This window comes from Sabethes cyaneus, chromosome 3 (genome assembly GCF_943734655.1).
Source record: "Sabethes cyaneus chromosome 3, idSabCyanKW18_F2, whole genome shotgun sequence".
NCBI classification, from domain to species: domain Eukaryota; kingdom Metazoa; phylum Arthropoda; class Insecta; order Diptera; family Culicidae; genus Sabethes; species Sabethes cyaneus.
Genome location: NC_071355.1, coordinates 57396073 through 57418875, shown reverse-complemented (window position 1 = coordinate 57418875; position 22803 = coordinate 57396073). Strand labels below are relative to the sequence as shown.

At 39.2% G+C, this 22803-nt stretch overlaps 1 non-coding gene across 1 annotated transcript; it reads left to right on the top strand.

Annotated features, from left to right (window-relative positions):
* Positions 1–443: 443 nt before the first annotated feature.
* Positions 444–517, top strand: Trnai-aau (transfer RNA isoleucine (anticodon AAU)). The gene has a single exon. It is a non-coding gene; the product is annotated as a tRNA-Ile (tRNA).
* Positions 518–22803: the final 22286 nt, after the last annotated feature.

Sequence of the window (22803 nt, the reverse complement as noted above, 5' to 3'; positions counted from 1 at the left end):
TAACAGGATAATGCGCGGGATGATGGTGTGTCATCAAAAACTCATAAACAGAATGTTTGCTTGTTACTGCAAGCAGCTACTGTTGTCACCGAGCGGAACAGGGACAGGCTGGATAAATCCCAGCAGAATTACGTCGGTGGAATTCTGCAGGGAAGGAGCAAATGTCATAAACATTCATGAAAATAAATTTTAATATTGTGTCAATTTGAAACTACACAAGAGTTGGATTAGCTAGCTAGTGTGTAGTGAGTGTAGTTGGCATATTGGTAAAAGCTGGCCGCAGGGATGCACAATTCTAATATCTCGACTCAGCGTGATAAACTGATTGCGTAAATGGATGACGCTAAACCTTATGCAGAACAGTATTATTTAATAAAATTCATGACGTGTGAAAACGTGAAATTGTTTTACGATGCGTAAAATTTATGAAGTATTTTACATAGGGCTCCATAGCTCAGTTGGTTAGAGCGTCGTGCTAATAACGCGAAGGTCGTGAGTTCGATCCTCTCTGGAGCCAGTCTTTTTTTTGCGAACAACATTCTAATGAATGCGCATTTATAGGGTGAATAGTAATAACTGTTAGCGCTTTTTGAAAGTGTTTAATAAGAAATGGGTTAACCACAGATGTGTCCGCATATTTTTCGTTTAGAGTGTATCCAAATGTCAACACAAGACCGTTTTAGACCGTGTGATATTTTAAAGAATTTTATTTATTTATTTACTTTTTAATGGGGCTTTCAACTGGTAGTTGGTTCGCCACAATGTTTTAAAGAAGTTGAAGCCACTCGGAATAAACGAAACATTCATCTTTCGTACCATCAAGCAATACAAAGAAACCAGTTCTTAGAAGATGTTGCTACAATGCTGTTCATTGAACCTGATGATAAAATCAACATTGAATATTACAACGATAATGTTTCGAAGAACCATTTGCAACCCATCGTCACAAAACACTACGTTATACTGCTTCCAACAAGTTTCTGCACCGTTTCACCAGGCGAAAGCTTCATAGGCTTGGGATGAGGACAATTTTCCGGATTTTATTTCTTCGTAAGAGTGTCCTGGCTCTTTGCCTGATTCGAATCCTCTCGACTTCTATGCATGGGGTACATGCTAGGCAAACTAGGAATGTTGACTGTGGATACTTTTAAGCAACGCTTGGAGAAGATTTGGAATAAAATGCCTCAGGAATCGAACCATGCCAAATTCGAAATCCCACTGAATATTGTTTACATTCCGTGAATTTCGTGAAAAAATTGTGTACGTTCATCTGGAAAATCCGGAGTTATTCCATCGGACTTTGGGAAAAACGTAAGATGTGCAATTCAATTATCTCAAGAATGTTGAAAAGATTCAAGGATCGTGTAACATACGGAGGGAAAGGTTAAGGCTAATTTCCCCCGAAATCCCAATCTTTCAACAAGTGATATTGTCAAGAATGTCGGCGTTTCTCAAAGTTACGTCCAAAAAGTCAAGCAAAAGGTGGATTACATGCATGTAAGGTTCAGAACTTTCCGAACCGCGATGAACGTCAGCAAACTGTTGCCAAAACCTGCGCTAGCTCTACACGGAAATGTCGAAACATACGTTAAAACTGACTTCCAATAAATTCCAGGACAGGACAGTTTTACACCGAAAAAGTTAAGTTCAAAATGGATAATCGTTTCAAAAAGAACCAAATGTCAAAATACGCTTCGAAATATACCATTTGGCAGGTTATCTGCATGTGTGGCAAGGGAAGTGAAATTCTCGCCACAAAAGGACCATCAATAATAAAATTTACAAGACTGAGTACCTCCAAAAACGTCTTTTGCCTATTCAAAATGCGCTTTAGAATAGTATGAGCCTGATTTGATTCGGCGTATTTTGTCCCCAAGGACATGAACTCATCGCACCATCCTGAACTACGTCCGATATTCTAAGCTAATTGAGCAAATTTATATGAGTTTGGAAAAAATAAGCCTAAACTATTAGATCAAATTCGACAATTTTAGTTATTTTCTACCAGTACGCCCAAGTTGATTTTCCGTCGTACATAATGACAGTAGCTGACACATATGATTTTTAGCACAGAGTTGTATAGCAGTACGGAGCGAGTCGCGCTTGGTAGGATATTATCGTATATAAATGCTTAGATAGATGAAATGCTCAAAATTATTCCTTATCACGTATATCACCACCGAAATACTATACTACGGATATGCTAGTTTTGTGTGTCAAATACGTGCACTTCTGTACGTAATGCTGATTTTTAACTTTTATCTGCTTATGAAAATACTAACTGGGCTATTGCGTTTCTAAGAAAACCCAGATCCTTGACAAGACGTCATATTTTCGTAGCAAGAATCGCAGCCAATGTTGCAAATCGAGTGAGAAGCCAACGATGCCTACTCTTACGCGAGAGTATATGAGAAGCAGAGCAATCAACGCTAATGCGAACGTTAAACAAATAGCCGCAGTTGCTGTGTGCAGACTTTCTGCTACCCTCAGCAATCCACAAATCGTATATGAGTCATTCTATGTCAAACGTACACAAGGTTGGGATTCGACCATCAGCGATTTCAACCAAAGTTGGTATAATTGTTCATTCCGGCCCCACAACCAATTTCCCAAAGTTCTAGGCCGATTTGTTTAATTCCCCTATTTTCTGTCGAATATTTTGAGTATATTTATTTGAAAACTAGCTGACCCGACAAACTTCGTATTACCACCAATTAAACTGCGTTGTACATAAATCGTGAATCTCGGATGACCTTTTTTTTCCTGTATGGACTGATCACTGCGACCAGTAACACGTTTGATCTATTGTGATATCGCCCGGGTGTTTGCTGTATAACCCGCACTGCATTTATTTTTGCTATAATCGCTATTGATTGAGCGATATGCTTATTGAATTTTTTATGCGTGCTTGTGTGTAATTGGGTACCCTTCTTTCAATGCTCTACTCTACTTTACCCACCTCGTTCCACATGACAGCGCACAGTCCCCAATTATAGTCATCCCTGGCGTAGCAAACCAGTGCATTTTTACTATAAGGGTCTCATTTTTGCACTGTCAATAGGCCATATCGGGATAATATAGAACTCAGCATGAAGGAAGGGCGATGAGGGGCCTGAGAATAAACCCATGCTAAAGTCACTTTCACATCGAATGGCCTGATTCTACAAAGATTCGAACCCATGACCATTCGCTTGTCAAAGCAGACTCGGTAACCTTGCGGCTACAGAGCCCCCCCCCCCTCGGATGACGTTTGTCACAGTCTCGAGTGTTGCAAGTTGCTGGGGAGTTCATGGGTGTTTTAATATACAAATTTTCCTCACAGCAAAGTAGAAAACAACTCCCCCCATTGCTTAGCCTGATAAAAGAAAGCGGATAGCATTTAAATATTCGCCATCATTACAAACCATTTCGCCGAATAGCATTTTGCGGAACACCAATTCTCGGTTGACCATAACGCGGAAAATAGAGTTTCGCAGAATACCATTTCGCGAAAAACCTTACGCGGGATGTACCATTTCACGGAAAATCTTTTCGTAGAAAGTACCATTTCGCAGGGGTGACCCAACTGAAGGAAGGTATCAGATGTCAGTAGACCTGGGAAAATAAATAAACCTAGATAGAGTTGATCTCTACGGGGGGCTGCCCCCCGCAGTGGCCGGCGCTTCCGACGGCAGGTCGCTGGCAACACTCGCGGCCTTGCGCGCTGAATTATCTAATGTTACTATTTATAGTTTTTGGTGGTCTTGTTATTGATTAATGCTTAATGAAAGGGTCTAAAATTTCTCGAGTTCGATTATTTTTTGAGTTACGCAAAAATTTCTGTTTTATTTGTATGAGAGTCCTTAATATCCGCCTACCATAGGGGAGAGGGTCTCAAACCATCATTAAAAAAATCCTGCCTCCAAAACCTCCCACATGCCAAATTTGGTTCCATTTGCTTGATTACTTCTCGAGTTATGAGGAAATTTGTATTTCATTTGTATGGGAGCCCCCCCCCCCCTCCTGAAGCGGGGAGAGGTTTCAATTCACCATAGAAAAAATTCTTGTCTCCAAAAACACCCACATGTCAAATTTGGTTCCATTTGATTAATTAGTTCTCGAGTTAGGAGAAAATTTGTATTTCATTTGTATGGAAGCCCCCCCCTCTTAAAAGGGAGAGGGGTCATTATTCCCCTCCTAAAGAGGGGAGGGTCTCAATTCACCATAGAAAACAAAATTGCCTACAAAAACACCCACATGCTAAATTTGGTTCCATTTGCTTGATTACTTCTCGAGTTATGAGGAAATTTGTTTTTCATTTTTATGGGAGCCCCCTCCCCCTCCTAAAAAGGTAAGGGGTCTCAATTCATCATAGAAAAAAATCATGCCTCCAAAAACATCCACATGCCAAATATGGTTCCATTTGATTAATTAGTATTCGAGTTATCCTTTTTTATAGGTATAGATTTGTATGAGAACCCCCGCTCTTAGTGGGGGGAGGGATCTCTAACCATCATAAGAACCTTCCCTGGCACCAAAAAACCCTACATGTAAATTTTCACGCCGATTGGTTCAGTAGTTTTTGATTCTGTAAGGAACATAGGGCAGAAATCCAATTTTATAGGTATAGATTTATAATTTAAAATCCCTATAATCAATAAAAAATTTTTATGAAACATATCGAAAGTCATTTTAGGATCACAATAAGATATGATAACAAAATCAGATATTAAACTCATCTTACAAACAATGTTTTAAATATCTTCTCAATGAGAATGAGAAGCATAGCAATCAACGGTAATGCAAACGTTAAACAAATAGCCGCCGTAGCTGTGTGCAGACATTCTGCTACCCCAGCAATCCACAACTCGTATATGGGTCATTCCATCTCAAACGTACACAAGGTTTTGGATTCGACTATCAGCGATGTCAACCAAAGTTGGCACAATTGTTCACTGCCCATAAAGGCATAACAGTCCCATATGACTTATCACCATTTTTGAGATAAACCTTGGAATCATCTTTAAATTACCTATTCTTTCAATATTTCAAACAAAAAAGCTATGTTTGTTCCCAAAATGTTGAAAAACATATTAAACTATGTCAGTCCCATGAGGGGCTCTGTAGCCGCAAGGTTACCGAGTCTGCTTTGACAAGCGAATGGTCATGGGTTCGAATCTTAGTAGAATCAGGCCATTCGATGTCAAAGTGACTTTAGCATGGGTTTATTCTCAGGCCCCTCATCGCCCTTCCTTCATGCTGAGTTCTATATTATCCCGATATGGCCTATTGACAGTGCAAAAATGAGACCCTTATAGTAAAAATGCACTGGTTTTTGCTACGCCAGGGATGACTATAATTGGGGACTGTGCGCTGTCATGTGGAACGAGGTGGGTAAAGTAGAGTAAAGTATTGAAAGAAGGGTACCCAATTACACACAAGCACGCATAAAAAAAATTCAATAAGCATATCGCTCACTCAATAGCGACTATAGCCAAAATAAATGCAGTGCGGGTTATACAACAAACACCCGGGCGATATCACAATAGATCTAACCATAATGGTCGCAGTGATGAGTCCATACAGGAAAAAAAAATGTCAGTCCCATATTACAAATAAACGCATAACAGTCACAGTAGTGAAAATATATGAATAAGCATTTGATTTTGGAAATTCCTGTACCGATTTGACTGCAACAACTACCAAACGAAAGATTTTATGGCCTACAAGAACACTATTGAAGAAAATTTGGAGCGGATACAAGGTTCCGAAGCTATAGTCGGAACAAGTTCCGGAATATATGGAACTTGAACCACATTGAATCACAATAATTCCATTATACGACACCTCTAAGTACTCGAATTACAACTGGGCAAAATACGACCAGGGACTCGCAAGATCTAGCAAGTCGTATCTTCACTCAAGCAAAGGTTGAATGGGCTATAGACTCGTTTGAACCATTCAAAACTCCAGGAAAGGATGAAATCCGGCCAGTAATGATTCAAAAAAGTAATGGAAGTCTTACTCCTTGTCTAACTGAAATGTTTAGAGCCAGCTTGCGGTTAAATTATATTCCCACAAATTGGCGACAAATTCGAGTTATTTTTATTCCAAAAGCGAACAAAAAAGATAAAAAAGATCCAAAGTCATTTAGACCAATCAGTCTCTCGTCAATAATGTTAAAACTGATGGAGAAACTAATTGATGATTATATTAAGTCAAATTACTTGAAACATTTTCCTTTAAATAAAAATCAATTTGCATACCAACATGGTAAATCAACAATTACAGCACTTCATGCACTCGTAACAAAAATTGAAAAGACGTTTGAAGCCAGGGAGATTTTATTGGCTGTATTCTTAGATATTGAAGGAGCATTTGATAATGCATCTCACACTTCAATGAAAAATGCTATGATAAAACGTAATTTCGATAAAGCTATTGTAGATTGGATTTGTCAAATGTTACAAAAAAGAGAAATAACTAGTAGCCATGGAATGTCAACTGTCATGGTAAAGACTGTAAAGGGTTGCCCACAAGGAGGAGTTCTTTCACCTTTGTTGTGGTCACTTGTTGTTGACGAACTACTATCACATCTTGAAGCGTCAGGATTTGAAATAATTGGTTTCGCCGATGACATTGCAATTATAGTTCGTGGGAAATATGAACAAGTTATTAAAGATAGATTGCAGCATGCTCTGGATTCTACAATATCGTGGTGCAGAGATGAGGATCTTTCAATAAACCCTCAAAAAACTACTGTTATTTCTTTCACGCGAAGAAGGAAAACTAAAATACCTGACTTGTACTTAGAAGGAACAAAACTAAATATTTCTCCCAAAGTAAAATATCTAGGAGTGATTCTTGATAGCAAATTAAACTGGAATTTACACTTGGATCAAGTGTTAAATAAGGCTATGAATGCCTTATGGATAAGGCGAAAAACTTTCGGAAATAAATGGGGACTGAAACCTAAAATGATTCATTGGATCTACACAGCAATAGTAAGACCCAGGATAACATATGCGGCCTTAGTTTGGTGGCCGAAAACAAAGATTAAAAATGCTGAAAAGAAACTAGAGAAGTTGCAAAGATTAGCTACAATCTCCATAACCGGAGCAACTAGCAGTACGCCATCAAAAGCGTTAGACTCTATTTTAAGTTTGCTTCCACTGCACTTATTTGTTCAACTAGAAGCTGAGAAAAATGCACTAAGGTTGAGGAGAACAAAAAAGCTCTTTGATGGAGACCTTAGGGGCCATCTCAGTATCTTAAAGGATTTTAAAATTAATCCCATATTAACGCATGAGGACTGGATGGATAGACAATATAACTTTGAACGACTATTCCATGTAACAGAAACAAGTCGCACGGAGTGGGAATCAGGTGGGCCCAATATTCAACCAGGATCGATAATCTTCTACACTGACGGTTCTAAACTAAACAACAAAGTTGGAACTGGCGTAACGGGCCCCGGAGTCGACATATCGATATCCATGGGCCAATGGCCGACTGTTTTTCAAGCAGAAATACAGGCAATTATTGAATGTGCTACAGTTTGTCTGCGACGAAATTATAGAAATGCAAATATATGTATATTTTCTGACAGCCAGGCTGCTTTAAAAGCACTGAAGTCAGTTTCGTGTTCGTCTAAACTGGTTTGGGAATGCATTCAATTGCTGCAGCAGGTGGCTAGAAAAAGCACAATAACTCTTTTTTGGGTCCCTGGGCACTGCGGAATTGAAGGCAATGAAAAAGCGGATCAGTTGGCAAAAGCTGGATCGATTAAACCTTTCATTGGACCAGAACCATTCTGTGGGGTCTCAGAATGTACTATTAAAATGGAATTAAAAAACTGGGAAAAATCAATGATTGATGATGTCTGGAAAAAAAATCTGACAGCTCGACAATCAAAGAAATTTATATCTCCTAATAAAACAATAACCCAGAAACTTCTTAGCCTGTCTAAAAAGGACTTACGTACTTACTGTGGCCTCGTAACAGGCCACTGCGCAAGTAAATATCACTTAAAACAACTGGGAAAATTAGAAGATGACACGTGTCGCTTCTGTAACCTAGAAAGTGAAAATGCGGAACATCTACTATGTTATTGCGTGGCACTACTTCATAAAAGAAAAACTTTCTTTGACATGACTTTAATACAACCCTCGGATGTATGGATGAATTCTCCCAATAAGGCAATAAACTTTATTCGTTGTATAATACCTTATTGGGACAATGCCGTCGATCAGCAAGTGGAAATCACTCATACTAATAGTGATACGACACCCTGATGTGGCGTACAATAAACTGGGGCCTGCCACAATAGATCAAATAACTGGTTGCAGTGGAAAATGTACCCAAAATAAAAGAAAAAAAAAAAGTACTCGAATTTGCAAAACTAGACCATTGGTAGATGTATAAAGTGTTCAAGACGTCATTGACCATATCTAACCACATATCCGGAAATGCTCCGGATACCCCTACAGGGATCAGTTTCTGAATAGAACTAAAATACAACGTGTGACATCTCTAAGTACGCGAAAGTGCAAAACTAGCTCAGAATAGTTCATTTGCCGTCATATAATATGTCCAGGATCACATTGGTCGTACTCGGACACGTTCTGGGAGTGTTCTTGACACAGGAAAGCGACCAGTTTCTGAGTTGAATAAAACCCCTTATCCGACCCCACGATAACAAATTACAAATAAAAGCAAAAAATGCTAGGAACTGGAAGTTTATCTTCAGAGTTAACCTTACTCTCGTAAAATTTCAAATAGTTCAGTACTGACATTTGAAACAGTTGAATTAAACGTGCACGTGAATTATCAAAACATCAATGACACGTGGTCTTGAAAATACTCCACCGGCAGTCACCGGGTCACCGGCAACGCAAGGATCAAGGCCATGAACCATGAACTCGCACAGCTCTATGGCGAACCCAGTATCCAGAAGGTAGCTAAAGCTGGACGGATGCGATGGGCAGGGCATGTTGCAAGAATGGCGGACAACTTCCCTGCAAAGATGGTGTTCGCCTCAAATCCGGTAGGAACAAGACGACCAGGAACGCAGCGAGCAAGATCTGGCGGAGAGTACTCGATGTCCGATGAATTGGAGAGCGGTAGCCCTCAACCGAGTTACATGGAGAAATTTTGTTCAACAGGCTTTGTCTTAGGACGGCAAGCCACCTAAACAAACAAACAAGGATCAAGGCATGCTGTGAGTGTGACTGTTATGCGTTTATTCTTGCTTATTCAAGCACAAATAAACGCATATCAGTAACTTCGGTAGTTTTTATAAGTTTTGGAACAAATCGTAGGTCACTTGTGAACAAATTGCTTGTAAAAGTATTCTATGAGGTACATTCAAGTAATATTATGATGATTTGGACGATTTGTTTCCAAAATTTACTCAATATTTAAGAAAAAATGTAGCGGTTTCAAATGCGTTTTTCGCCGCTGCACGTTTTTGCATATGTGACTGTCTTCCATTTATGGGCAGTTCATTCTGGCCCCACAACCAATTTCCCAAAGTTTTACGCCGATTGCTCAATTCCCCTAGCAGTGGCGCTACTGCCTTTTTTACAGATTTTCAAAAAAAAGTCATTTTTCGGGTTCAAATATCTTTGAAACAGTTTGATGTTAAGACATGCCAATATACTTTTTCTATGGGTTTTTGGTCGCGCAATCGAATGATCTTATTAGTTTTTATCTAATTTGTCAATATTATATATGTTTTTGCAATTTAAAACGACAAATGCGAATATCTCAAAACACCCCCAATTTTATTTTCAAATAAATATGCTTAAAATGTTCGCCAGAAAATTCTACATAAGAATCACTTAACTAGAAAAAATAATAATGGTAGTTTGGGAGATATGGCGTTTTGAATATCTGGGGCATGCGTAATTCTGTCTGAGTTGGTAGTGAAAGAATGTTTAAACACGTTTAAACAGTCTCTTCAACAAAGATAATCCCGGACGCTTGATAATCCAGGTATCAGGTATCAGCATCTTTGGCTCGAGCAGATAATTGATAATCCAGGAAGCCATTCAAATCCGGGACCGTCCCGCAAACTCTGAGATGTCTGGTCAGCTTCTAGCAGCACATATGACGACTGGCTTGTTAGTCCAGCATCGCACCTCGGAGCTATTCCTAAGCCGAGATACGAGCAACCTTAGTGATGGTCGAGTAAGCAATCCCGATGAAAACCAAGATCGTATGCTAAATGGTAAAGCGTCTTTTTCGAGCTTCCGACTATCATATACTTTATGTTGGAAGCGGCTCGGAACGGCGTCTGATCTCCCCAGCCAAGCCAGCATGAAAAATAAATGCGCAATGAGCGAAGAGCAAGAAAATTCGGTACAATAGGAATCCGAACAAAATCCCTCTCGAGGACTATTGGAATTAGGGCTTGAAAGGAGTCGCAAATCACCTGGGATTGCGTAAACGTATTCGCTTGTGTTTCAAAACGATAATTTGACACTTCAAAACTAACCGCTTTAAACCACTTCAAAGTTCAAACCGCGTAAATTCCGAAATTTGCGTAAAAAAAACCGTACAAATTCTTAAATTCGCGTAAAAAACTGCGTAAATTCCAAAATTCGCGTGGAAAACCCTTGCAAATTCCAAACCTACGTATGAAAAAACGTTTTGAGTACGTCCGCGTAAGTTCCAAAATTCGCGTAAAAAACAAACCGCGTAAAAAGCGACTCCAGTGTCTTTTTTCTCTTATTTACAATTTATGCAACCCGGTCTCGTCGATAACGAAGCCCGTCAATAACCGTGCATCAAAGACGTTCTGGTGCAACATATGCTACGAATGTGTTCTTGTATCAAATACGAATCATTCATAATAACGACATGATTGGTAGAAAATAAACCTACGAACAGGGGTAAGTCACTTAGAACACTTTGTTAACCTTATTCGTGCTAACTTTGCTCAGTGTGTGCCGGCAAGGTGCCGATGATGTCAAACATATGCTCATTATTGTTTTACCAGAAACTAAACGCATCAAAAAGTTATTGCCACAAGCCAATTTGTGTTAGGATAAGAACGATAGTATCTTGACGGACGGTGAGGTAGCTGATGGAAAGGTGATGGTAGCACTTCGAAGAACACCTGAATGGCGCTCAAGCAGAGAATTATGGCGGCGAGAAAATAATATCGACGGGGCGACACACGCGTAAAGAGTTCCAATCCCAACGACAATCGAAGCTAAGGAGACCATCAAACAGCTGAAGAACAATAAATCGACTGGATAGAATGGCATTGAATCAGAGTGTATTAAGATGTACCGGAAAAGCTGGCCATTTGTCTGCACCGGCTGATCGTAAAAATTTGTGTCCGTAAAAATTTTGCCGAAGTGCAGAATGAGGCTATCTGCACGATCTACAAAAAAGGTGAGAAACTGGACTGTGGGAATTATCATGCGACCATCTTTCTCAATAACGCCTCCCAAGGACTCTCCCAAACCATTTTCCACCAACTATCACAATCAGCGAAGAGATTTGTACGAGTTTATAATGCTGGATTCATTGAAGGACGGTCAACGTCGGAACAAATCTTTAGGTTGTGACAGATCCTCCAAAAAGGCCATGAATACACACTTAAAAAAAAGTACCGAGTTCGGTAAATTATCGTAAATTTTACCGAACTCTGAGCAGCAGAACGTTCGGTAAAAATTTTTTATGATGCCAAACATTACTAATGATCCGTAAACGTTGATTGGCACCATCGACTTTTACCGAACGTTCGGCTGCTTAAAGTTCGGTAAAAAAAAAAATTTAGTGTGTACGTATTATTTGTTCGTTAACTTTAAAGCAGCACATGATACCATTGATCGCAAAGAGCTATGGAAAATCATAAACGAGAAAGGTTTTCACGGGAAGATGACCAGACTGATTGAGGCTACAATAGATGGTACGCAGGGTTCCTCGGCATACTGGTGATGGCGGACAACGACGTCAGTCCAGTCGTAAAATTCGGAGGAATTTTATTAGGAACTAGCTGACCCGACAAACTTCGTATTGCCACAAATTAACCTGTGTTGTACATAAATCATGAATCTCGGATGATCTTTGTCACTTCTCGAGTTTTGCAAGCCCCCCAGTGGGTGGCGCTTCCGACGGCGGGTCACCGGCAACACTCGCGACCGGCTCGTCCTGAATGATCTAGTGTTACTATAGATAGTTTTTGTGGTCTTGTTATTGATTAATGTTTTATGGAAAAGTCTCGAATTTCTCGAGTTGGATTAGTTTTTGAGTTTCGAAAAAATTTCTGTTTTATTTGTATGAGAGTCCATATCCCCCTACCACAGGGGTGAGAGGTCTCTAACTATCATAAAATAAATTCAAGACTCAAAAATCTCCTACATGCTAAATTTGGTTCCATTTGCTTGATTAGTACTCAAATTATAAGGAAATTTGTATTTCATTTGTATGGGAGCCCACCCTCTTAAAAGGGAAAGGGGTCGTAATACACCACAGAAAAAAAATTCTGCCATCTAAAACTCTCACATGCCAAATTTGGTTCCATTTGCTAGATTAGTTCTAAAGTTATGAGCCAATTTGTATTTCGTTTGAATGGGAGCCCCCCCCCCTCCTAAAAAGGTAAGAAGTCCTAATTCATCATGGGAAAAATGGTTGCCTCCAAAAACACCCACATGCCAAATATGGTTCCATTTGCTTGATTAGTTTTCGAATTATGAGGAAATTTGTATTTCATTTGTGTAGAAGCCCCCCCTCTTGAAGTGTGGAAGGATCCTAATTCACAGTAGAAAATATTTTTGCCTCCCAAAACCTCCACATGCCGAATTTGGTTCTATTTGCTTGATTAGTTCTCGAGTTATGGGGAAATTTGTATTTCATTTGTATTGGAGCCCCCCCTCCTAATGTGGGAAGAAGTCCTAATTCATCACAGAAAAAATTCTTGCCTCCAAAAACACCTACACGCCAAATTTGGTTCCATTTGCTGGATTAGTTCTCGAGTTATGAGGAAATTTGTATTTCGTTTGTATAGGACTCCCCCTCCTAAAGTGGGGAGGGGTCCCAATTCATCATTGAAAAAAAAATTGTCTCCAAAAACACACATATGCCAAATTTGGTTCAATTCGCTTGATTAGTTCTCGAGTTATGAGGAAATTTGTATTTCATTTGTACAGGAGCCCCTCCTGTTAAAGTGGGGAGGGGTCCTAATTCACCATAGAAAATTTTCTTGCTCTCGAAAACCTTCACATGCCAAATTTGGTTGCATTTGCTTGATTAGTTCTCGAGTTATGAGGAAATTTGTATGGAAGTCCCCCCTCTTAAAGGGGAGAGGAGTTATAATTCCTCTTATAAAGAGGGGAGGGGTCTCAATTCACCATAGAATAAATTCTTGTCACCAAAAAAAACACCCACATGCCAAATGTTGTTCTATTTGCTTGATTAGTTCTCGAGTTATGAGGAAATTTGTATTTCATTTGTATAGGAGCCCCCCCACCTAAAGTGGGGAGAGGTTCTTATTCATCATAGAAAACATTCTTGCCTCCAAAAACACCTACATGCCAAATTTGGTTCCATTTGCTGGATTAGCTCTCGAGTTATAAGGAAATTTGTATTTCGTTTGTATAGGAGCCCCCCCCCCCTCTTAAAGTGGGGAGGGGTCCCAATTCATCATAGAAAAAAATTTTGTCTTCAAAAACACACACATGCCAAATTTGGTTCCATTTGCTTGATTAGTTCTCGAGTTATGAGGAAATTGGTATTTCATTTGTACAGGAGCCCCCCCTCTTAAAGTGAGGAGGGGTCCTAATTCAACATAGAAAATTTTCTTGCCCTCGAAAACCTTCACATGCCAAATTTGGTTCCATTTGCTTGATTAGTTCTCGAGTTATGAGGAAATTTGTATGGAAACCCCCCCTCTTAAAGGGGAGAGGAGTTATAATTCCCCTTATAAAGAGGGGAGGGGTCTCAAATTACCCTAGAATAAATTCTTGTCACCGAAAACACCCACATGCCAAATTTGGTTCTATTTGCTTGATTAGTTCTCGAGTTATGCAGAAATTTGTGTTTCATTTGTATGGGAGCCCCCCCCTCTTAGTGGGGGGAGGGGTCTCTAACCATCACTAAAACCTTTCCTGGCCCCAAAAACCTCTACATGCAAATTTTCACGCCGATTGGTTCAGTAGTTTTTGATTCTATAAGGAACACAGGACAGACAGACAGAAATCCATTTTTATAGGTATAGATTGTGGTCGAATAGATTAAGCTACCATATAAAGTATACCCTGGCCTTGTCCAAAATGATCACTAGACCAGTTATTCTCTGCGGACACGGAACAAGGACAACGCTCGACGGCATATAAGATTACGAAGCATGGCGAGTGAGGATGGACAATAAACTTACGTAGCTCTACGGCGCACCCAATATTTAAGAGGTGACTAGAATTGGATGGATACGATGGAGTTGGTTGGAGGTATGTTGCAAGAATGCCGGAATTACCCTCTGAACATGGTTTTTGCCTTAAAACCGGTGGGAACAGACGACCAGCAGCTTGTTGGTTAGATCAGGTCGAATGAGTTCTGGCGGCGAGCACACGGTGTCCAAGGAATTGGAGAGTGGCAGCCTATAATCGAGTTAATTGGAGAAATTTGGATCAACAGGCGGTCACCTTAAAATATCTTTAAAAATACTATGGACGATCCATATAATGCGAGATACTTTTAGATACTTTGAAACAGAGTCTGCTGTTAAAATTATTCTTTTCACGTAAATCATTTATCTCATGCAGCTAAATCAAAACAGAAAACAAATCCTAGCACATAACAGACACAGCTTATGTCTCCCTTGCTCAAATACGGAATCAAGTGAAAGCCGTATCCCAAAAATTTCTTCTGAATTAACTTACTACAATACACGCAGCCACACATTTACTCGCGTCGTCATAAATGTCCCCTCTCCCTTTGACCGACAAAGGTTATTTCGAGTTCGTATGATACATAAAAAAGGATACACAATGTTGGCAATATACCCTTTTTATTATATTTTCATCCATTCAGGAAGAAAGGACAAACTAAACTGAAAGAAGCTAATGTCAATCGACAGGAATGATGATAGTGTTAAATGTCGAGCCATTTCACCCAACCTTACCAACTGTATTGCGAACAGAAACTGTTTAAGTATTAAAATATATAGAAGATTTTTGAACGAAAAAATTGGTCCTGTCCTGTCAATGGCCCTCGAACGAATGACTCGTACAGCTGAAAAACAATTAATACCGATGTTTGCTCGATGGCGGCTCGGTAATCAGGCTCGGTTAATTTCCCCCTGCTGGGAGCGGACCGTGATTTCATCGGTAAACGGCGTTCTGATGACTGTTGCATAAGTCAAAATTACCTCGAACGAGATTTCATTTTCAGCAATCCGCCGTGCCGTGCCGTACGTCAGTTGCTTCCTCCTTTCCTAGTCAATCTGTTGCTGGCTATCGATGAAAGGTTGCTTGATGGATAAAGTGTCGAAACAGTCGACGGCACGCAACGGATGGAACCGACGAAGGCATCCGGGTGATCCATCAGCCGGGCTAAACGCAGGAATGGTCGTCCGGAAAACCACTGTTTCCCCTATAGGTGATTACGATAGCGCACAGGCCCGTAGCAAGGAGCTGTCGGAGATAAGATTGTTTCTTCTCGTAGCAGCAATTACACCCCCGTTCGGGAAAGGGAAAGTGGGTAAACGAGTAGAACATCACACTAAATTTAGTTCTGGTACCAAACTACCCACACAAAACATGTGCCCAGCGAAACAGAAAACCGGTGTATGGTGAATCATGTCTACGCCGTAATAATATTGGCGCACACGAGTACACTCGCAAAACTCATCAAGAGCATCAATCATGATTACCGGCAGCCGCACACCAGCCAGCATCAGCACCATCATCAACATCAAGACCGAGACCGAGAGAGCCATCCACTGTCGGACGGAGCATCGTGATCCATATTGAGGTACAACAGGACAGGACAGCATCAGTCGGGCCTGGCGCGCAGTCTACCTACTTACCGTGGGCTAAAGGAAAATCTTCTGCGAGGGATTTGTCGGTACATGGCCGTTCCTTACACAGCAAGTGGTAGGATAATGCCTCCACTATGATGGAGATGATGATGCATTTTGCCACATGCGTAGCTTATATGTTGCCTAACAAAGTGTGAGTCAAAGGGATAAAGCCGAAGCGAAAATCCTCACGCGTCCGATGTAATTGAAGGATGCGAGGAGCCACCGAAGGGGGCATGAATTATGTATATTTTATCCGAAATTAATTGATAATTTATGCTTTCATGTTCGCGTACGCATTTCCCCTCTGCCTTTTGGACTACCACACACATCTGCGATTGCGACTTCGCAATTGATGAATCTTTATTTGATGGGTAACTCATCCGGAACGTAGTGCTTTCATCTGTTGATTGTGCAAAATTACAGTTACGAATCTTTATTTCGTTGGACTTGTTTCGAACGAGATGTTTTACCCAATTGAATTTGTAGGCGGAAATTTCGTTCGAAATACCAATCCGTTCGAAATATAGAATAGCGGTGTCTATCTCAATAATTTTTATTTGTGTTACAGAAAAAGGTGCTTGCAGTACAGCAATAAATTTTAGTTACGTCTATGTGTCTATATGCACAAATTTTCCATCCATGCAGTTTGTTTTTATATTTTTATGTAACAAAAAACGCAAATAACATATCAAATAGGAAGTCGCAATCAAATTGTTTTTAAAGTTATCTGAAAGAATTTAAAGCCAAGCGCCAACTTTTATTAGAAAAGAGGAAAAAGTTTATCGCTTCCTGGCTTCGTGTGAGAGCCAATCCCCTGTCAATCGTTGCCTTATGGATCAATTTGATTTCGACGTTCTTGTTTCTATAGTAACAATACACTTTTTCACCAATCGTTTGGAACTTTGTTTCTGACAAGAATTCGTAGCTTGATTTTTCGCTTTAACGGTTTAGTAGGGTGATCGAAAGCAAACTTTCGCACAATACTGGACTTGATAAAGAGAAGCAAACTTTTCCTTCAGCTGGGGGTGCAATCGATAGCAGAAACTTTTTCTGAGGAGGTTTTTTCCATTTGAAAGATTCGTTAAGTCTACAAATCAGAGGCAAAAGATATTGGTAAGTCCTTGGCCAGACAGCCTTTATACCTGGACACTAATAATTTCTCTAAAACAAAGATTGATAAAAAATTATGAAAAAATGGGACAATAGGACAACTGTTATGGTAACCCAAATGTGACGTCTTTGTTTCAAAAGAGGATCCAGAAAATTTTATAAAAGTGCAGTTGCAATATATTAATTTAATGTTTTAAGGAGCAACATTTCTGAACGTCGGTTTCATAAAGTCCGTTTTTGGAAGCAGCTTAAATTTCATGTAAAAATACAGGAATTTGAAGAAAACTCTTAATTTTTTTTTTGAAACTGTTGCGTGTCCTTTAGGACAGGACGCCGCTCTGTTCTCTAACTCCGAATAGTAAAGTAGTCAGCGAAATATACTTACTTAGTCCAGAGTTTCTAAATCTTTCAGTCCTATGGAAAACAAAATTAGATTAGATATAATTTGAGCTCAGCTTCTTCACCCGGGTTCCGAATATAATTGGTCGTTTGACGCTTTAGGTTGTCTGCTTGCTGCGGTGTGACTGTGCACTATAATTTTTCTTTTTTCTCTTGCATGCTGAATATTTCGGAACCACGTTAGTTTTAAACTGCGAATCCCAATTAAACGGAAAAATGTTTACTCATACAACCAAACGCTGTCAAAAGTTTGCATAACCGATCACAGATAGCGCTACTATCGCCAAAATGAAATGAGCAGTGTTGCTTACAATCTTATTTTCACATACTAAATCTTCACGTTTTCCTCCTTTTAGAGGCTCTTCAGAATGATAAATACATTAAAGCGGTTTTCCAAGTGTTTAAACCAACAAATTTTATGAATCTGACAAATCGTATTTTACTTCTCTGTGATTTTACGTTACCTTACCACTTAATAGTGAGAAAATCGTGCGCGAATGAACAAGTTGTTATTGGATTTTGACAACCAAACCAAAATATCCATACCTAGAAAGAAATAAAAATATAAAATTAGTTTCGTTTGTCGAAAAATAATTCAAAACAAATTTGATGAAAAACATAGGAGGTTACGAGAAAAAGAAGTTATTTGAAAATATGGCATTTGATAAAGACAATTCCTCATTTTAATCATGTTGACGTGCCAAGGCTGGGCCGCGCTAGAGTACGTGCTCTACCTTTTTTACATACATCGACGTAAGAAAATAATTCCTCAAGGTACCTACGAATGTACGAAAACTATTTTAATAATCTGGTATTTTTGCGATAAATAAATAGACCCAGTCTCAAATCAAATTTCAAATTTCAAATAAATTGTCAATTCCAATTTAAAGTCGGTTTCTATTTCTCGTGTCAAGTAAAAATTCAAATTATACTTTAAGTCCTATGTCCTAGTCTGCCCATGGATGCATAGTCGACGTAACGACCAGCACCATGATTGTTGAGAAAACGCATTTTTATCGTGGAAAACGTTTAAAGCCATATAATCTTTGCTATAAACTTTTTCAATCGAATAATCTGTCAATTTAGTAGAGTTTATTATTCCAAACAGGACTGATGGAGTTTTATGATTCATTCCTCATTTATTGTGTTTTTGAATGATTATTCCCATAACTTGGCGTAAAGCTACAAAAACAAATAGGTTACTATGCTGATTGATTATGCGGGGAATTATGTCAACCATTAGCATTACGTGAAACCAATAGCATACATTTTGGACACGTCAACTATGCATCCATGGGCAGTACTGGTTAGCAATCACGCTTCTCACGCTTCTCACGCCGAGGACCCGGGTTCAAATCCCAACCCCACAGAAGTGACGAATGACCCAAGCTGGTTAAAGTGACTATAATCTAACAAAAAAAGTACAATTTGATATTATATGAAGTTCTATTTAATACAAATCAAATAGTTTCAGGTTCGATTCCGAGTATAATTTCAAATCCAATTTCAACTAGAATTTCAAATCAAACTGTACGTCCTATTAAACTCTAGTTTCAAAGGAATTCTCAAGGCCAATTTGAAGCCACAAGGCCCTGAAACCCTTAAGTTCAATTTTAGGTTCAATTTAAAGCCCAGTTTGTCGGGAAGCTTCTACTCTGAATTTGGCCAAACTTGAGTCCAATTTCATTTTTAGTCCAATTTCAAGCCATTTTTAGTGCAATATCAAGCAGAATTTAATGTTCAATTTAACAAAAAATTTAGCGTCAAATTTCAAATATAGCTTCGATTTTAAAGTTAGTTTCAAAACAAGTTCAAATACAATTTCAAGTCGCCACTTGAAATCCTATTGCATGTCTAAATTGGAAGTCTTAATTCAGTTCCAATTTTGAGTTCAATTTCCAATTTCATCTCAAGTCAAACTTCCTGTCTAAATTGGGAGAAAATTTAACTTCAATTTTAAGCCGAAATTCTAGTTCGATATTGAGACCAATTTCAATTTTATGTTCAAATCCCCCAGAGTGCCTGACGTGGGGCACGTGTTCCACCGTCTCTATGATATTTATTATAAAACTAGCTGACCCGACAAACTGCGTATTGCCACAAATTAACCTATGTTGTACATAAATCATGAATCTCGGATGATCTTTGTCACAATCTCGAGTTTTGCAAGTTTCTGAGGAGTTCAACCTTAGATGATTCATTTTGGCAGTTACGTAACTATGAAAGCATCCCAGGTAACCAATATGCATCACCAATTCTATTCAAATGTAGGTCAATAAGCATTTAATTCGCCTTAAATGCCACTTAAATGCTATTTTGGCAAAATATACAGCTACTTTACTGATAACCTTCTTATAGTGCTGACAATGCTAATTTACAGCTAATTACCGACACGAAAAATTTGAATACAATTTTAGATGCCAATTTACAACACCTATGCAGTCAAAAAGCTAATATACAACAACGTGCAGTATAAAATGCCAGATTCGCTGGTTTGCTGCTTATGTTAATGCTTATGAGTTACCAGGAATGGGTAGTTTAATATACAAATTTGCAATTTTTTCTCTCAGTAAAGTAGAAAACAACTCCCCTGTCCCCTCATTGCATAGCCAGAAAGCGGATAGTAATATTCGCCATAATTGTACAAAATTTCGCAGAGTATCATTTTGCGAAAAACCTTAAGGGGAATGTACCATTTCACGGAAAACTTTTTTGTGGAAAGTACCATTTCGTGATCCTCTCCTTACTCGCTGTCGCTCGTTCCAGGAAACCCAGTTAGACCTAGGAAAACAAATAAACCTAGACAGTAGTGATTTCTGCGGGGAGTTGCCTCCCCCCAGTGGGCGGCGCTTCCGACGGCGGGTCGCCGGCAACACTCGCGGCCGTCTCGTCCTGAATGATCTAGTGTTACTATAGATAATTTTTGTGGTCTTGTTAATGACTAATGTTTTATGGAAGCGTCTCGAATTTCTCGAGTTTGATTAGTTTTTGAGTTTCGCAAAAATTTCTGTTTTATTTGTATTTGAGAGTCCATATCCCCTTACCACAGGGGTGAGAGGTCTCTAACTATCATAAATTTATTTCAAGACTCCAAAATCTCCCACATACCAAATTTGGTTCCATTTGCTTGATTAGTTCTTGAGATAAGAGGAAATTTGCATTTCATTTGTATGGAAGCCCACCCTCTTAAAGGGGAGATGGGTCATAACACGCTTTCTAAGGAGGAGAGGGGTCTCAATTCACCATAGAAAAAAATCTTGCCTCCAAAACCACTTACATGTCAAATTTGGTTTCATTTGATTGATTAATTCTCGAGTTATGAGGAAATTTGCATTTCATTTGTATAGGAGCCCCCTTCCTAAAGTGGAGAGGGTCTCCTAATTCACCATAGAAAATATTCTTGCCTACAAAAACACCTATATGCCAAATTTGGTTCCATTTGCTTGATTAGTTATAGAGTTATGAGGAAAATTGTATTTCGTTTGTATGGGAGCCCCCCTCCTAAAAAGGTAAGGGGTCCTAATTCATCATAGAAAAAATGGTTGGCTCCAAAAACACCCACATACCAAATATGGTTCCATTTGCTTGATTAGTTCTCGAATTATGAGGAAATTTGTATTTCATTTGTGTAGAAGCCCCCCCCCCTCTTAAAGTGGTGAGGGGTCCTAATTCACCATAGAATATATTTTTGCCTCCAAAAACCTCCACATGCCAAATTTGCTTCCATTTGCTTGATTAGTTCTCGAGTTATGAGGAAATTTGTATTTCATTTGTATGGAAGCTCCCCTTCTTAAAGAGGAGAGGAGTCATAATTCCCCTTCTAAAGAGGGGAGGGGTCTCAATTTACCATAGAATAAATTCTTGTCACCAAAAACACACACATTCCAAATTTTGTTCTATTTGTTTGTTTAGTTCTCGAGTTATGCAGAAACTAGCTGACCCGACAAACTTCGTATTGCCACAAATTAACCTGCGTTGTACATAAATCATGAATCTCGGATGATCTTTGTCACAATCTCGAGTTTTGCAAGCCCCCCGGTGGGCGGCGCTTCTGACGACGGGTCACCGGCAACACTCGCGACCGTCTCGTCCTGAATGATCTAGTGTTACTATAGATAGCTTTTGTGGTCTTGTATTGACTAATGTTTTATGGAAGAGTCTCGAATTTCTCGAGTTCGATTAGTTTTTGAGTTTCGCAAAAATTTCTGTTTTATTTGTATGAGAGTCCATATCCCCCTACCACAGGGGTGAGAGGTCTCTAACTATCGTAAAATAAATTCAAGACTCCAAAATCTCCCACATGCCAAATTTGGTTCCATTTGCTTGATTAGTTCTCAAGTTATAAGGAAATTTGAATTTCATTTGTATGGGAGCTCCCCTCTTAAAAGGGGAAGGGGTCGTAATTCACCATAGAAAAAATTTCTGCCATCTAAAACTCCCACATGCCAAATTTGGTTCCATTTGATTGATTAGTTCTCGAGATAAGAGGAAATTTGCATTTCATTTGTATGGAAGCCCACCCTCTTAAAGGCGAGATGGGCCATAACTCGCTTTCTAAAGAAGAGAGGGGTCTCAATGCACCACAGAAAAAAATCTTGCGTCCAAAACCACTTACATGTCAAATTGGGTTCCATTTGCTTGATTAGTTCTCGAGTTATGAGGAAATTGGTTTTTCATTTGTATAGGAGCCCCCCCCCCCTTTTAAAGTGGGGAAATCCATAGAAAATATACCATAGAAAATATTCTTGCCTCCAAAAACACCCACATGCCAAATATGGTTCCATTTGCTTGATTAGTTCTTAAATTATGAGGAAATTTGTATTTCATTTGTGTAGAAGCACCCCCTCTTAAAGTTGGGAGGGGTCCTAATTCACCATAGAAAATATTTTTGTCTCTAGAAACCTCCACATGCCAAATTTGGTTCTATTTGCTTGATTAGTTCTCGAGTTATGAGGAAATTTGAATTTCATTTGTATAGGAGCCCCCCCTCCTAAAGTGGGTAGGGGTCCCAATTCATCATAGAAAAAAATTTTGTCTCCAAAAACACCCACGTGCCAAATTTGGTTCCATTTGCTTGATTAGTTCTCGAGTTATGAGGAAATTTGTATTTCGTTTGTATAGGAGCCCCCCTCTTAAAGTTGAGAGGGGTCCTAATTCACCATAGAAAATATTCTTGTCCTAGAAAACTTTCACATGCCAAATTTGGTTCCATTTGCTTGATTCATTCTCGAGTTATGAGGAAATTTGCATTTCATTTGTATAGGGGCCCCCCTTCCTAAGAC